Here is a 16,708-nt window from a genome sequence, read left to right as displayed (position 1 = left end):
TCTTTCCAAGTTGCACTACTTTGCATTTAAGAAGATTTGGTCTGTTAAATGTCAATAATTATAGTGTCTATTATAGTGTTGTTGTGAGAAATAAATGGAGAAAATGAATACAGAGCAAACACATGGTGTTTAATAGGTGCTTGCGAAATGATGGTGGTTAGGCTGCTCATACATGCTCTCTCCTCCAAAGCATTTGTTTGGGAGGGATTGTATTTGCTTTCTTTCCAGTGGAAGGAATTTGGGGTAGGGTGGAGGTTGGTAAACCTATGGAGTCTTTCTAGAAAGGGAGGGAGGCTGTGGGAGAAGGGATGGTTCCTGCCCTCCAGATGCCCAGTTACCACAGAGATCTGTGGGTTGCCCAGCTGTTGCAGCGGTATATGGGGCCGTGTGTGTTCTTCCGGTGTAAGACATTCCCTGCCTGAGCAGTTGACAGCCCTGGGCCTTCATTCCCTAACCTGGTATCTTGCCTTCCCTATTTCTTTCTTTCTTTCTTTCTTTCTTTCTTTCTTTCTTTCTTTCTTTCTTTCTTTCAGTGTTATTTATTTATTTATTTTTATTTTATTTTTTTAAATTTACATCCAAATTAGTTAGCATGTAGTGCAACGATGATTTCAGGAGTAGATTCTTTAATGCCCCTTACCCATTTAGCCCATCCCTCCCCTCCCATATGCCTTCCAGTAACCCTCTGTTTGTTCTCCATATTTATGAGTCTCTTCTGTTTTGTCCCCCTCCCTGTTTTTATATTATTTTTTGTTTCCCTTCCCTCATGTTCATCTCCTTTGTCTCTTAAAGTCCTCATATGAGTGAAGTCATATGATATTTTTCTTTCTGTGACTGACTAATTTCACTGAGCATAATACCCTCCAGTTCCATCCACGTAATTGCAAATGGCAAGATTTCATTCTTTTTGAATGCTGAGTAATACTCCAATATATATATATATATATATATATATATATATATATATACATATATATATATATATATATATATATATATATATATATATACATACATATATATACATATACACCACATCTTCTTTATCCATTCATCCATCAATGGACATTTGGGCTCTTTCCATACTTTGGCTATTGTTGATAGTGCTGCTATAAACATGGGGGTGCATGTGCCCCTTTGAAACAGCACACCTATATCCCGTGGATAAATGCCTAGTCGTGCAATTGCTAGGTCATAGGGTAGTTCTATCTTTAGTTTTTTGAGGAACCTCTATACCGTTTTTCAGAGTGGCTGCACCGGCTTGCATTCCCATTGCCTTCCCTATTTCTTTGGATCCTAGATGGGATTCCTTCTCTCTGCCCAATGCCAGATATGCAGAGTTCATTTCCTTGGGACTCCTCTGCAACCCAGCACCAACTCCTGGGTCTGGGTAAGGATGAAATCATCTCAGGCCGGACTCAGGTAGCATCCCCTCATAAGCATGCATGATGCTTATGGCTGGTATTAGGGTTATTGCAGCTATTACAAATTAAAGAATGAAAAGAGAGAAATTTGTTCTGACCACATAAAAGTAACATTGGTTTCAGGCACTTGCGTTTTCTTATCATTTGTGTCTAATTACCTTACAACACCATGTATATATATGGCTGTCATTAACTGATCTGACTCACTTGAGCCTGCACTATGGTCGTCTGTCCATTTGTGTTTATTACTCTAAAATAATAGTAACCTTGTAATATTTGTAATAAAAAAGAGGTAGTGATATTGAATGTCCCTCAAAACAGTTAATATTGGTTTCTGCCATATTATGGAGATAGTATAATCCTTTCCTGAAAAATCTCACTCCAACTCTATAGAGTCTACTTCACAAGCCCACCCCTGGAGACTACATTTCTTTCCTTTTTTTTTTTTTTTTTTTTTTTGAGCCTTTGTATTTTTAATACTCCTCTGGGGTGGTGGTTCTTGCCCTTTTCTGTGTGTGTCATTGACACATTAAGGATCTCATGGACCCTACCAGCCTTTTCCCTAGAAAAATGCACATAATCATAAATTTCACATACAATTTAGGGTTCAGAGAGCTCTTGATTCCCTTAAAATCTAGGTTAAGAAACTCAGTTCTGGAAGATTTGGATTTTTTTTTTCTTTTTCGGCAAATGAGTATTCAGTGCTTACTATGTGCCAGGCACTGTGAACAATGACAAACAAGGAAGGTGACTTAAAGCTTGTGCGTGTGACTCTGTGTGTGTGTGTGTGTGTGTGTGTGTGTGTATGCTTGGCATTTTTCTCCAACTTCTCAGCTATTTGTTGTAGCTCAACAAAAGGAAATGAGGGTGTAATAATAAGGACTTTAAAATGCTCATCATTTTAGGCATGCAAAGAATATGTGAAATTCACTTAGAGCACTTGCTAAATTTCAGAGACAAAGCAATGCATGGATGCAGAGGGAGAAACTCCTTGAATTTATTTGGAATGGTTTTACAGCATTGAAACTGTTCACACTTGCTTTCTTTGGTGGCGGGGGTGGGATGGGGTGGCATGGTGATGCAACTGAGTTCCTAAAAAGAGCTTGGCAATTCGTAGAAAATACCTCCGGAAGGGTGATAAGAACTCTGAGTCATCAATCTGCTTCTAAGTCAGCAATCTAAGGGCTATGAGGAAAATGAAGTTTATAGCATAATAAACACAACGGACAGCTAGCTCTCAAGCTCTCTCTTCAGCACTGTATTTAAGACCCAGTTTGGGCTTTCCTCAGCCCCTTGACAGGAAATGCCTCATCTACTTTGCCCGGTTGGTGGAGCACAATTCCACTAAAAGAAACGTGTTTGCAGATATATCAGGCTCCTGTTCACAAGATAAGGCACAGTTTATCTAAATAAATCTCTGCCATTTCTTTCTCATATCTGGGTGAGATTTTTTTTCCCCCTGCTTCTTCTAGAAGCATTTATGAAGGACTGATCACATACTAGTTGGTCTTTATAGCAACCATCTAAAAAAGAGTAATCCTTTGATTACTTTCTAGTGCCTCCAACGTATGCACACATATTGATTAGTTCTTTCTCGTTTTTCCAAGCCCCCAGTTTCCAGAAAAGTGAGAAATGGCAGTTCAAAAGGGGCACTGAAGTTTTTAGACTCAAGCATGGTTGGGGAAAAAACAAGGCAGAGGGAACCCAGAGACCCTCCTAATGCTTCCTATAAATCTTCGGAATTTTAAGAAAAAGGATCTAAATAATAATCCATCTTTGGAGGGGGGACACCGAAATGAAAAATAAAAATCAACCCTTTCTCTACTTTCATGAAAATAACCACTCACAAAGTTGGCAGCGGTTCTAAACGCATTTTCATGTTATATAACTTCACGCTAACGTTGAAGGCAGCGCACGGACTGCCCGTGCAGGAGGACAGTGTATTCAGGCCACAAAAGCCCAGGATTGATAAGGTTGCCTCAGTCGATTTCCTGCAGCTGGGGAGCTGAAGCAGATGACGACAGGAGTGTTAATCATTTCCCGACCGGCAATCTTAGTCACAAGTTCCTGCTAAAAGTGAAATCACCCCCTCTGGTTTAAAAACAGCTCAACACTTTTTACTCCATTCACACCGCAATTTCTCCCTTCCAGGTTAAGCACATGGAAATTTGTGCAGCCGTTCCTTTTACGGCACTGTTTCCATTAGTTGCTCCCACGAGCTGGAGTTTATCTGATTGTGCGGTAGATGGAAACTTCAGGATAAAATTCAATGGCCGAAGGCTGAGTGAAGTTTACCCTGGCTGTGGTTATGAAGAGGGTAAGTGAATGAACCTCTTTGTTGCTCTTGTGTTTATTTTCTTCTTTGCTAGATTTTATACACCATAAAATGCAAAAGGCGTACTCTTCCAATTACAGTTAACCATTCAGATTTGCTTGATGATTGTTTTTAAGTGATCACGGGCCAAAACCAAGAAATTAAAACACACAATTAAGCATGCATGCCAAACAAAATTGCTTCAGTTGCTTCTTGAAAAAAAATATTTTTATTAATTAAACAGCTTGTTTGGTTAATTGAACTGTTACTGAAATGTCTTTCTACGTTGATGGAATGTTTGTGGGACTGTTCAGTAAAAATAGATTTCTTCAAGACCCAGAACAGTCCTGGGCACATAGAAGATTTTGTGGAAAGAGCTAATGATGATTTCTCCCCACCCGCTTTTTTTTATTCTGTCTGCACTTACATTAATGGGTTTTAGAAGGTATTTTCCAGTCACTTGTATAAAATCTTATGTACATGATACATCAGTGATGAATTAAAAAGGAAGTAGAAGATAGGGTTAGTACTTGAAAAATAATTTAATTCACATCTTTGCCTCTGTGATTCAAGCTGTTCCGTTTCTGAGAACACTAATGAACATTTTTCTGAGTGTTCCAAAAATTATTGGGATAACACACATGTTTATAGCATTGCTTATCACTGTGAAAACCTGAGAGCAGCCAAATGTTCATGAATAGGATAGTGGTGAAATCACTGGAATAGGACAGAACCCATGAAAAAGAATGAAAAAATCTGTATTTATTAACATGAAACCAGTCCAATTCATATTGCTAAGTTAATAAAAAAAAAAGCAAGTTTCTAAAAAATAGTAAGTAAGTACAGGATATTTTCATTTTTTGTGTGTGCAAATAAATACCAGTATCTACATTTACAAATCTGTAGTGATATTCACCAAACTGTTTACACTGGCTACTTTTGGGGAGCTGAATGCAAAAGTTTTCTTTCTACTCTGTAGTCATTAGAAGGTAAGTGGTGGGGATATTGTTTTATTTACTCCTAAAACCCTAGTGTATATAATTGTTTCTGGTACATAATAGGCATGCAATAAATAGTGTGGAATGAATGAATGAATGAAGAGATTTCTATAATATTTAAATTATTTAATGTTTATTTTTGAGAGAGAGAGAGACAGAGCATGAGCAGGGGAGGGGCAGAGAGAGAGGGAGACAGAATCGGAAGCAGGCTCCAGGCTCTGAGCTGTCAGCACAGAGCCCATCATGGAGCCTGACATGGGGCTCCAGGTCACAAACCGCGAGACTGTGACCTGAGCCAAAGTCGGCTGCTTAACCGACTGAGCCACCCAGGTGCCCGTAAATCATTTAAAACTGGCATGGTTAATTTACGAGCAAATAAGATTCACAAAATACCTTAATTTTTAAGTATAAAAAGTGATTTAGAACAACATTCAAAGCCTCCGATACTCTTCTTTCCTACTTTTTGCAATACTTTCCTTCCTTTTCCTAGCTAATTTTGGTTCAAAGGAAAATGAAAATGTTGTGGTCCCTGTGCTCACTTAAGATTTTCTGCCTACATTTCTTACTTTGGGTTTGATGTCTGCGCTCAGGAGTCTGTGCACCTCGCATCCCAGAGTGCTGCTTATCTTCTTATGCACATGCCATCTTTCCAATTTGATTATAAACCCTGGAATACGGACTCTGTCTTATGATCTTTTCTGTCCTCAATACTTAGCACAGGGCCTCACTGATAGTAGGGGGATAGTTTTGTTGCTGGATATTCTTTCCAGAAACGTGTGCAGTTCTTAATGATGGAGGGCTACTGTAACCCTTACTTGTAAGCCAAGCATTGTATACAGTAGGCACCCAGTGCATGTTTGTTGAATGAATGACCAGGCTTGATCCTGGCACATAATCTCTGCAGATAAACAGGCGATTAGATCTTGTTCTGAGGGAGACGGGAGGAGACAATCTGTTCGGGATTCTTTTGGTTGCTGATAATACACCACCTGACTAAACTGGCAGGAGTGGAAGAGAAAGGAAATTTATTGGCTTCCCATGGCAGTTTAATAGTGCACCTGGCTTAGACTTAGCTAAACACTTAGAAATAGTTAGACACTCTTGCTCAAAATGACATCTCTGTCTCTGTCTTGTTCTGTTCTCAGACTTTATCTTTGAGATTGTAAAATAGCCACCCAAATCTATACGAACACATTCTTTCAGATCCAGTCCAGCAGAAAAGATGTCTTCGCTTCAGCAGTCCTACCTAGAAAACTAAGTCATGACAGTCAGAGTCAACCAACACTAACCGTAGCCAGGAGAGTTCATGTTCCGCTTTCATGAGCTTCAGGAGTTTCCAGGGCTAAGGGTAAAGCCTCAAGCAGACCAGGTGGACTGAGGGTGGGGGAGAAGTGGAGCCCCAAATAAAAATCAAGGCTGTTGCCATAGGAAAGGGGATTGGATGTCTGGTAGTTAAATAGCAAAGGTCAAAGACAAAGGAAGATGATTATATATCATTCTTTTCTTTTCTGCTCTCCCTAAATGACTATATACAAATACAAGTAAGTAACAGATGCAAGAACCAGTCAATTCTAGCTCTGCAAAAATGTGCAGTTATTAACTGTTTAAGGGAGGCAGATGGAAAGATAGAGGGAGGAGCTCTCTGAATTGATTAAAGCCAGAATCTGAGTGCAGAGCAATGACTCTCAGATTGGTTCCATATTGAAATTATCCAGGGATGATTCTGATGCCCATGCCACTCTTTATAACAGTTATATCTACAGTCAGGGCCCAGGCATCAGTACTTTTAGGCTCCCAAGTAAACTGTGTTATAGCCAAGTTTGAGAAACAGTGATCAAGAGAGATATCAGGGAGGATTTAGAGGAGTTTTAGAAGTACCTGAAAGTGTGCCTTGAATGTAGTAGATCCTCAATAGCTAATCTGATTATGGGATTTACAGGAGGAAAAAAGAACGTGACCAAGCACAGAGGGTGGGGTGGGGGGGGTGGGGGGGTGGGATTTGTGAACTGGCTACCGTGTGTTAGGCATCACAATCAGTTCTCAATATACATTTCTCACTTGATCTTCATAGTCAGGATTAGAAGAGTGTATTTATAGTGAGGAAACAGAGGCTCAAAAAGATAAAACTTACCAAAAGGCCAACCATAGAGTAAAATAGGTCTGTTTGGCTCCAAATTGCACATTCTTTCATAACACTACAATTGCAAATGTCTGATGGGTGTTTAAAGGTAAACTCAGGGGGCACATGGGTGGCTCAGTTGGTTAAGCATCCGACTCTTGGTTTTGGCTCAGGTTGCGATCTCATGGTTTGTGAGTTTGAGCCCCACATCAGGCTTTGTGCTGACAGTGCAGAGCCTGCTTGGGATTCTCTCTCCCCTCTCTCTCTGTCCATACCCCACTTGTGCACTCTCTTTTTCTCTCTCAAAAATAAGTAAACTGTAAAAAAAAAAAAAAAAAGAATGGAAGCTGAGATGTTGGATGTAACAACTAAATTAATATATGGAACAGGCATGAAGGCAGTTTTGAAAAATCAACAGAGGTGACATTTCTGTATCATGGTTTGGCAGACTAGGGCCCATGGGCCAAATCCAGCCTACAGCTGCCTTTATAAACTTCTTATTGGGACGCAGCCACACTCACTGTTTACGTAGAGTCTACGTCTGCTTTTGTGCTCCGATAGCAGAGCTGAGCAGTTGTGACAGATACCATATGGCTTATAGAGCCTAATGTATTTACTACCTAGCACTTGGCAGGAGAAGTCCGCTGACCTGTGATCTAGAGTTTACATTTGTATGTGATCAGCAGTTCTGAGGAGGGGTGAGATTGCCATTATCGATCCAGAACTGATAATTCTTATTGCCGTATGAGCAGGGTTCTCCAAGCATCTACCCATTCATTCAATCGGTTAACGTTTATTGAGCATTTACGAAGTGCCAGATACCCTGAACTCGTAGTCTAAGAGGCAGTTGGCATACAGTGTAATAAATTCTACAGTGAAAAATAGGATACTGAGATATGATAACTTTTCTCTCTGCCTCTAGGCTACATGAGAGCAGGTTTTAGTTCTGTTTTAGCTTATCACTCAGCTTCTAGCAGAGTGCCTGGCAGGCAGGATGGGATCGGTAAGCATCTGTTGAATGAACTAAGGAATCATTTAATATGGTAGAAGCAACCATGGGATGCCAGGAGAACACACATGACCCAATATCTGATAGGATGAGGTCAGGTTACGAAGCTGAAGAAGTGGGAGAAGTGAAAGGGGGGTGGGGGCAGCAAAGAAAGCACGTTTGTAGGAGTTCAGTGGACCTGCCGTGGAGACCTACCACAAGGTCTGCCTCCCCGGGACTGGACAGAAATAGCACTGTGAGCCTCAGCAGGATTTGGTAGGAGGCTGGATATAGTAAATAAAAAGGAAAACTCTATCCAATGCCTGACTCAAATATCTCCAGAAGCTTCCTGATGTCCACGGGATAAGATCAAGATTTCTTGGCAAGAAAGTCCTTCAAGTCCTCTACAACTTGTTCCCTGCTGATTCACTTGTATTACCCTTACTTTCTTACCTCTGTTCCCAGTGTCTAGTTTGATGCTTGCTGACTTGGCTTCATTCAGTCTTAACTCCATGCCTTGTAAAAAAGATATGCTCCCCACTCAGGATGTCCTCTCCTTTCTCTCTAATCTATACCACTCATCCTATAAGATCCAACACAACTATGACCTTTCAGGCAGATTTTTCCCCCCACCTTGAGCCTCAATGATGTCTCATCTCTGGATTCCATCACATATTCACATCCATCTCTCACTTTTCAGACACTAAACCAGTGCTGCCTTGGGCTGGTTTAAGCCATTTCATAGGCTAGTGCTTTGCATCCATTAGAATGTGGGTTCCCAGATGGGGCACCTGGGTGGCTCAGTGGGTTAAACATCCGACTTCAGCTCAGGTCATGATCTCATGGTTCATGGGTTCAAGCCCCACATCGGGCTCTGTGCTGACAGCTCGGAGCCTGGAGCCTGCTTCAGATTCTATGTGTGTGTGTCTCTCTCTCTGCTCCTTCTGCTTTCACACTCTGTCTCTCTCTTTCTCAAAATAAACATTAAAAAAATTAAAAAAAAAAAATGAATGTGGGTTCCCGGAAAGACAGAGCATGAGAGGTTTCCTTCATATCCTCTTAGTACCCAGAATAATACATTTACTTAATATTTGAGTTGACACTTGAATACCTGAATGAGTGAGATGAATAAAAATTATGAGGTTGGAAATGTTGCCAAAAAGGGAAGTCAGAACACAGAGTAAAGAGAAGAGAAAATAATTGGAAGAGATGCTAATAGGATAGGAAAATAATTAGTACTTTGTAATTAGAGGGGTTCTCAAAAAGTGTAAGTTTTGAGCGAAAAATACTTGATGTGGAGAAATGAGTTCATTGACGTCTCAGTTTAGGGCACTTGCTCACTGATCTGTGTGAGATACTGCTCTTGTTTTTATGTATTCACTTGTTTATTTACTTATGCATTTATTCCTAACTATTCTCATTGCCCATGGCCATTCCCCTTCACAACCACAGCAGTGGTTCTAATGTGGTTAATGTGCGTCCTCTTCTTGTGTCTGTTTTTGAAAAACGTGTATTTTCTTCGTTTTTTGCATGTATTGAAAACATTTATATATGAGGCGATATGTTATGAATCTCAACCTGTATCTTACCTTCTTTACAAAGCATTAAGGTGTTTAAGATCTCTACATATTGCAATGGTATAGATGTATTGTTTCTGATTGCTACACAATGCTTCAGGAAGTAAATTTAGCACATTTCACCGATTTACACCTCCAGTGATGGAAACTAACACCACCTCCAAACCCCTCTCACTACAAGTTATGATGAACATGCTTGCATTGTTCCCTCCTATACCTAGTATGGGAATTTATTTGGGATAAATCTCCAGGAATGCCATTGCTGGATCACAGGGTATACATCTATTTAATTTGACTCAGGAGTACCAGGTTCCACTGCAGAATGGTTTTATGCACATGTTCCCTCCCTGCCCCATAAAGCATTGCACTATGTTTCTATAAACTACAACCCTACTAATACTTAGTGTTACCCAGCTTTCTAATTTTTGCTAGTCTAACAATTAAAAATTGATATTTCGTTGCTGTTTTAGTTAGTGTAACTTTATGAAGGAGTTTCAAATTTTTGCTTGATACTTCTGTTTGGGTTTTTTTCCCTATGAATTACCTGTTTTTGTAAATATTTTTCCATTTATTTCTAAGGGAATTCTTGTTGTTATGGTTGTTGTTGTTAATTTACAATTGGGTGCTTATTAAGTCATTTTTTTCAACCAAGAAAATTGACTTATGTTGTAGAGTTGAATCACTTTGCTGAATACCTCTTACTTTAGTATTACTAAACATTATTTCTGATTTTGAGAAGATAGAGTAGTGGCTGTTTAGTTTTTAGATCCTCCCAAATCCCCACATATAAAATATGTGGCAAAACTAAAAACGCTTGAACAGCATTTGCAACAAAACTCAGTAGACTTCAGTCTCTATTCCAGCATGTAAGGGGATTAGAAGTTGCCACTCCCAATGCCACAATAAGAACAAAGCCTAACAGAGTTAACAGCTATTCTTTGAAGAAATGTCACTAGAAACTTCTGAAGTGCAAAGAGAGAAAAAGAATGAAAAAGAAACAGATATCCAGTTCTCTGGGACAGGTACAAAACATGTGACATACATGTAATGGCAATACCAGAAGGAGAAGAGGGAAGGGGGGAAGGACACAGAAATATTTGAAGCAGTAATGACCGGGAATTTCCTCAAATTCATGACAAATACCAAACCACAGATTCAGGAACTCAGAGAACACCAAGCAGAATAAATACCAAATTGAATACAAGTTAGCACTAGGAAACCCCAAATACAACCAGGTGGAGAGAATCGCCAACAACCACAGACTGTGTATATTATCATCATCTATGTATCTATGTGGGAGATAGCAGAGGCAATGGGGTGGCAGATGGACTACGAACCGGTGAAACCCAAAGGAGCCAACAGACATTCACTGAAAAGTGTGGTGGGTTAATCTGAGAACAGCAACTAAAACCAAGAGGGACTTGGCCTACACTAGTGAGAGATGGTGAGTGGCCTTGTGGTAAGGTCTGGCATAGTCCACCCCTGTGAACTCTTGAAATGGACCCTCTACAGTTTCTTTCCAGATGGGTCCAAATGGGGGGAAAACTATTGGGAGTGAAATCAAAATTGAGCAAACAGAGAAACCAGAGGAAGAGGAAAGATAAAAGATAAAAGAGGAAGATCCAGATAAAAGTGGAAGATGGGAGGAGAGCCTCGCTGCGATCTATTGAAAGTCAGCCCTCGACACAAGGGTTTGAAAAACAAAAGAAAACAAAAAAAAGATGGGAGGAGAGCCAGGAAATCTCAGAAAGGACTCACTGTATTTCTGCGCATGACACATAAGAGAGCGAGCTCTGTGGAAACTTAAAAACTATCCCAACTTCTCCTCCTTCTAAAATCTCAGGAAAATTAACTTACATAAAATGAGCAACAGCAAAGTATTGAGTTCAAGTGTCACACAAAATTGCAATAAGAAATAAAGAGAATAAGGGTCAGAATAACATCCCTAGACAATGAAAGCATATCAGAAAGTATGAGTAAAAAAATAGATAAGAAGTGGGTGGCTCAGTCAGTTAAGTGTCTTGATTTTGGCTCAGGTCATGATCTCAGGGTTTCATAAGTTCGAGCCTTGCATGGGCTTTGTGCTGACAGCATGGAGCCTGCTTGGGATTCTCTCTCTTTCTCTGCCCCTTCCCCACAAGTACTTTGTCTCTCTCAAAATAAATAAATAAACTATTTTTAAAAACATAAACACTGTAACTATTTCAAAACAGACTAATAGACAATAAGGAAATAACACAAGCATGAAAGAGCAATATAAATCAGAAATAGAAAAATTCAGAAACGAGGTGGCAGGACTCAAAAAAGAATTAGAATAAAATAATAAAAACTTGTAATGACTAAACTAGAAGATATAAGAGAGTATATAAACAGCAAATAATGTTTTAATAAAAATAGAAGAATAGGAGAAAAAATAGAAAAAGGAAAAGGGAGAAAACAGAATTTGAGGGCTAAAAAAAGCAAACATTGAGGATAGACAGAGATGACTTGCCACATGGTTCATAGGAGTTCCTGAACAGAGAACAGAACAAATATTAAAAAGTATAATTTTTAAAACATTTCCTGAAACTAAAAAAAAAAAAAAAATTGAAGTATGTACCGAAAGGGCACATTGAGTATCTGAGAACACTGATCTAGAATAACTATGTCCCAGTATTATTATGGTAAAATTGCTGAACTTAAAAGGAAAACAAAAACAAAAACCCAAAAACCCTTTGGTCATCTAGAAAAAAAAACCCATGTGATGTACAAGAGAAAGAAAATCATACTATCTTCAGACATTTTGACAGCAATAACCTGTGCCAGAAAAAAATGCAGTAACATTTTTTCAGATACTTGGTGAAAGCACCTGTGAGCTGAGGCTTTTCTATCCAACAAAACTGGCCTTCAAGTATGAAGCAACATGCAAAGACTTAGAGAATATTGTCTTTATGAGCTTTACCTGAGTACTACTAAAGAGCAACTTAACCATAATGATGTGAGACATCACCATGAGTACTGGTGGTGGCATTAAATGTACTGTGTGGTTATCTGTAGATCTAACAATAAATGAGCATTAAAAAGAGAGAGTATAGTATGTAATGGCTACGTGATCTGAGAATGTAGACATAGTACAACTATTTAAAAGGGGAAGAATTACAGTAGCATGTGCAAAAAATTTTTTTTTCAGAAATAATAATGATTGGTTGTAGTATTAGAATTGTTTTCCTGATGGGGTGCCTGGGTGGCTCAGTCAGTTAAGTGGCTCAGGTCATGATCTCATGGTCTGTGAGTTTGAGCCGTGCATTGGGCTTTGTGCTGACAGCTCAGAGCCAGGAGCCTGCTTTGGATTCTGTGTTTCCTTCTCTCTCTGCCCCTCTCCCACTCATGCTCTCTCTCTCTCTCTCTCTCTCAATCTCAAAAGTAAATAAACATTAAAAAAAAGAATTGTTTTCCTAAGACTGCTGTGTTTATGTGGGATAAAGCAATGAAAAATTAATGGATATTTAATTTTATTGCCTCTGTCCTTGAGAACCAGGATTCTTCGTGTAGTTCAAAAGAATACAGATTTAATATAAAGAAATTAAATAAAACATGTTTCACCTGAATTTGAATTATAATTTCAATATGAACTCATAAGATATTTTATTTCTCTACTGAAAAGTTCTAGAAATAATGACCAAAAAGCTCCTGTGGCACCCCAGACCGTGGTCTTCCTCAAGACTGTTCCCAGTGAAATAAACCAGGACTTCTTAGAGAAATAGGTGATTCTAATTTTGGAGCTATCAAAGACTATTAGAATGGTCTCAAATAACTCAAGAGATAATTTGAAGAGGCCCTCACTGACCAGAGATGGGACAAATTGAGTTTCAATAATGATAAGAATTGCAGTGGATTGCAAATGAGTTATCTGGTGCTGTGTAACAAGTTGTCCCGAAGTTTTGCTTGAAGCCAGACCCGTCACATCACAGTTTCTGAGAGTCAGGAGTCCAAGAGTGGCTTATCTAGTTGTTCAGAGTCACGAATGAGATTGCAGTTGGGCTGTGCACTGCAGATATGTTTGCTTGCATCTGGGCAGAGAAGATCCACATCAGAAATTACCTCACGTGGCTCTTGGCAGGATGCTCACGTTCTTCACCATGTAGGCCTCTCCATGGGGCTGCTTACAGTCTGACTTCCCTGTGTGCACAGAGACAGTGAGGACAGTCCAGCTAATGAAATGAAATGATAGGGTTGGAATATGAACCATGTTACAACCCCCAACAAATTAACGAATTTAGGCACCAGGCATGAAGCGCTGCTGACAATGAAGAACAAAAATCAGACGTATGTGGAAAGAACACACCACCGCCTGCATCTTGCCAAAGGGACTGAGCGTGAGTCTGCTCAGGCCTCTGGATTCAACTCTCAGTTTGCAGGGAAAGCGATAGGAGGAGCATGTTGAACTATTCCGAGAGTGTGCAGTCAGCACCATCCAGACCAGGGGAAATCTCTGTAGGCCAAACGGCCTGTGTTGTTCAATAGAAAAAGTGTAAGGAAAGAAAGGAATGGAGGAAGAACATGTATATGAAAGGTAACATAAAAAACAAAACAAAAAAAAAATGAGCAAGACTATAGCAGCTAGGAGAGCATTCTTGGTTGTTAAATTATAAAGAAATGTGGGGCGCCTGGGGGGCTCAGTCAGTTGAGCATCGACTCTTGATTTTGGCACAGATTGTGATCCCAGGATCGTGGAATCAAGCCCCACGTCAGGCTCTGTGCTGAGCATGGAGCCCGCTTGAAATTCTCTCTCTCTCTCTCTCTCTCTCTCTGTGCCTTTCTCTCACTCACACTCACTCTCTCTAAAAAAAAAAAAAAAAAAAAAAGAAGAATGCCATGCACATGTTCTGTTCTTTGTTTATTTCACTGACTGTATTATTATAGACTGTTCCCTATCCCATAGGGCCAAATTAGATAAAAGTGATAACGTCAGTCCCTCTTTCTAGGCTGCAACCAATATATTTTAACCTGTAAATAGTTTAAATAAGCAGGTACCTTTTCTCAGAATATACTCTATTAAATAAAGTCAGTAGATGTGTTCCTAGTTTCCCCAATTTGGAGATACTGCTCATATTGATTTTGTAAGGCACACATTTTTCATAAAACTTTAAATTTACTTGTCCTTTTCCTTCTTTCTTTCTTTCTTTCTTTCTTTCTTTCTTTCTTTCTTTCTTTCTTTCTTTCTTTCTTTCTTTCTTTCTTTCTTTCTTCTTTTTTTAAACTCAAGGTTTCGGCTTAAACAAACAAACCTGCTCACCATTTGATTCAGACAAGATAACCCCAAGGGAAGGGTGGATTCTGGAGTTAGCAAAGTGCTCCTTCAGCATTTCCCTCAATGAATTCAGGGGTATTCTATGGCAAGGGTCCAAACAACACACGTGTGATTAACCTTTGTGCTTCTCGGTTGATAACCGCCTGGTCATGGCGATAACTAGGATTAAAGGAGACAGATGTGCCTCTAAACTCTAATCTTGGTCTGGTAAATGTTTTCTGGGCATCAAATCGTATTCTTCAAAAAAAAAAAAAAAAAAAGTTGGTCAGGTATTTTAACTCTCTCTTTATTTTCTTTAACACTTTTTGCCTTTTCAGTCGCTCTTACGTAATATCTATCGAGTACCTGCCCTGCAGTTAACAGTGGGCAGTGCCACGGTGTGCCAAGGAAGGAGGTGAGAGAGCTTACAGTTTTGCTGGGGATTCACGATAGACGCACGTAAGAAACAGCGAACGGAATAGTGTTGCATCCACCTGTGTGTGTTTGTCTCATTGCGTGTAAGCACACGGTAACGTAAGTAATACAAGCGTAAACAGACGCGGATGCTAAGCGGTGTGGCACAAAGTTAGAAAACAGGCAAGATGCAGTTAGGAAATTATGTGAAGGGACAGCAAGCCAAGGCAGTCGGCAGGTGTGTGAGTCAGGTTGTTGGGCAAGGCTGTGCTGCAGAAACCTCTGGAGGTGAACGTCTCTCTTTCTTTTGACATAATTATGGATTCACGGGAAGTAGCAAGAATAGCACAGAGAGGCCTCGTGCGCCCTTCGCCGAGCTTCCCCTAATGGTAACAGCTTACACGACTGTCTGTCGTACAATATCAAAACCGGCATATCCACATTGGGACAATCTACAGATCCTTTCCGGTTTTCTGTGCGCATACTCCTGTGGAACTGAGCTTTGATAAATGAATTTCAAAAGACAAGAGGAATGAGGAAAAACTGGAAGAACCAAAACCTCACAGGGCAGTTCCTTTGCAGAGATGTCCTCGTTCTCTTTCCTTCCAGTGTGTAGGTATGCCACATGCCCCTTTGAACACTCACCGCCTGCCCCCCTTACCTCGCCCGCCCCAGCGGGCTTGCTGCTTCCTCTTCACAAATGCTCCCCGAGCACTTCCTGCTGTGCTCTTACCCGCGGGTCCAAACGCAGGCAGTCTCCCTCCTAGAAGTCATCCGCTGTGTGAGCTGGTTTGTAAAGAAGCGGTCTGGAACCCAGAACCGATTTTCCCATGGAGACCGAGGTACAGAGGTGATGGGTTCCTGGCCTCTCTCCTGACCTGTGTCACTCAGGATGGAAATAGTCCTTATTCGGAGCAGTGTCTGTCATTGCTGCACATGGTGGTTGTGTGCTCCCTGGGAGTCAGGGAGAGGGATTCTCTGCTGTATCAGACGGATTCTTCTCTTAACAGGTCCCGTTTTGTAGCCACACTCTGCCACTGTGTGCAGTGGGTGATGTTAAAGGGAACGCCCCTCCCCCCTTTTTAAAATGTTTATTCATTTATTTTGAGAGAGAGAGAGAGAGTGAGCCCTAGTTGGGGAGGGGCATAGAGAGAGGGAGAGAGAGAATCCCAAGCAGTCTCTGCACTGTCCGTGCAGAACCCGATGTGGAGCTCGAACTCACAAACCATGAGATCATGACCGAAGCCTAAACCGAGAGTTGGAGGCTTAACCGACTGAGCCACCCAGGCGTCCCTAGTTCTCCTCATCAGCTCTCCATCTTGCACTTCCTGTGTCGTCTCGTATGGAACTGACAGTTCAGTGGGTCGACACTTGAATTACAGATTGCATTTGGTGTAATTGAAACCATTACAAAAGAAAGAGGCAATGCCGTTTCTAGCTCCAGCAGCATCGGGGAGGAGCTCCGAACACACCCAAGTGCCTCCATGATTCAGAACTTTGGAGAAGAGGTGTCTACCCAGAGAAATGACAGGGGCCACCCTCTCTTTGGTTTTCCTACTGAAATACAAAGCCGCCCTTGACACCTGTGGACAGAGTCAAGAAAGG

The 16,708-nt window shown here is 40.5% G+C and overlaps 1 long non-coding RNA gene across 1 annotated transcript; it reads left to right on the top strand.

Moving 5' to 3' along the window:
- Window positions 1-387: 387 nt before the first annotated feature.
- Window positions 388-16,242, top strand: LOC123593814. Its single transcript, XR_006710551.1, has 3 exons — window positions 388-400; window positions 5,657-5,661; window positions 14,417-16,242. It is a non-coding gene; the product is annotated as an uncharacterized LOC123593814 (long non-coding RNA).
- The last annotated feature ends 466 nt before the right edge of the window (window positions 16,243-16,708 follow it).

Source organism: Leopardus geoffroyi, chromosome D4 (genome assembly GCF_018350155.1).
Source record: "Leopardus geoffroyi isolate Oge1 chromosome D4, O.geoffroyi_Oge1_pat1.0, whole genome shotgun sequence".
Lineage (NCBI taxonomy): Eukaryota > Metazoa > Chordata > Mammalia > Carnivora > Felidae > Leopardus > Leopardus geoffroyi.
Note: the sequence above shows the minus strand (reverse complement) of the source record. Positions and strands in the feature narration are given on the sequence as shown.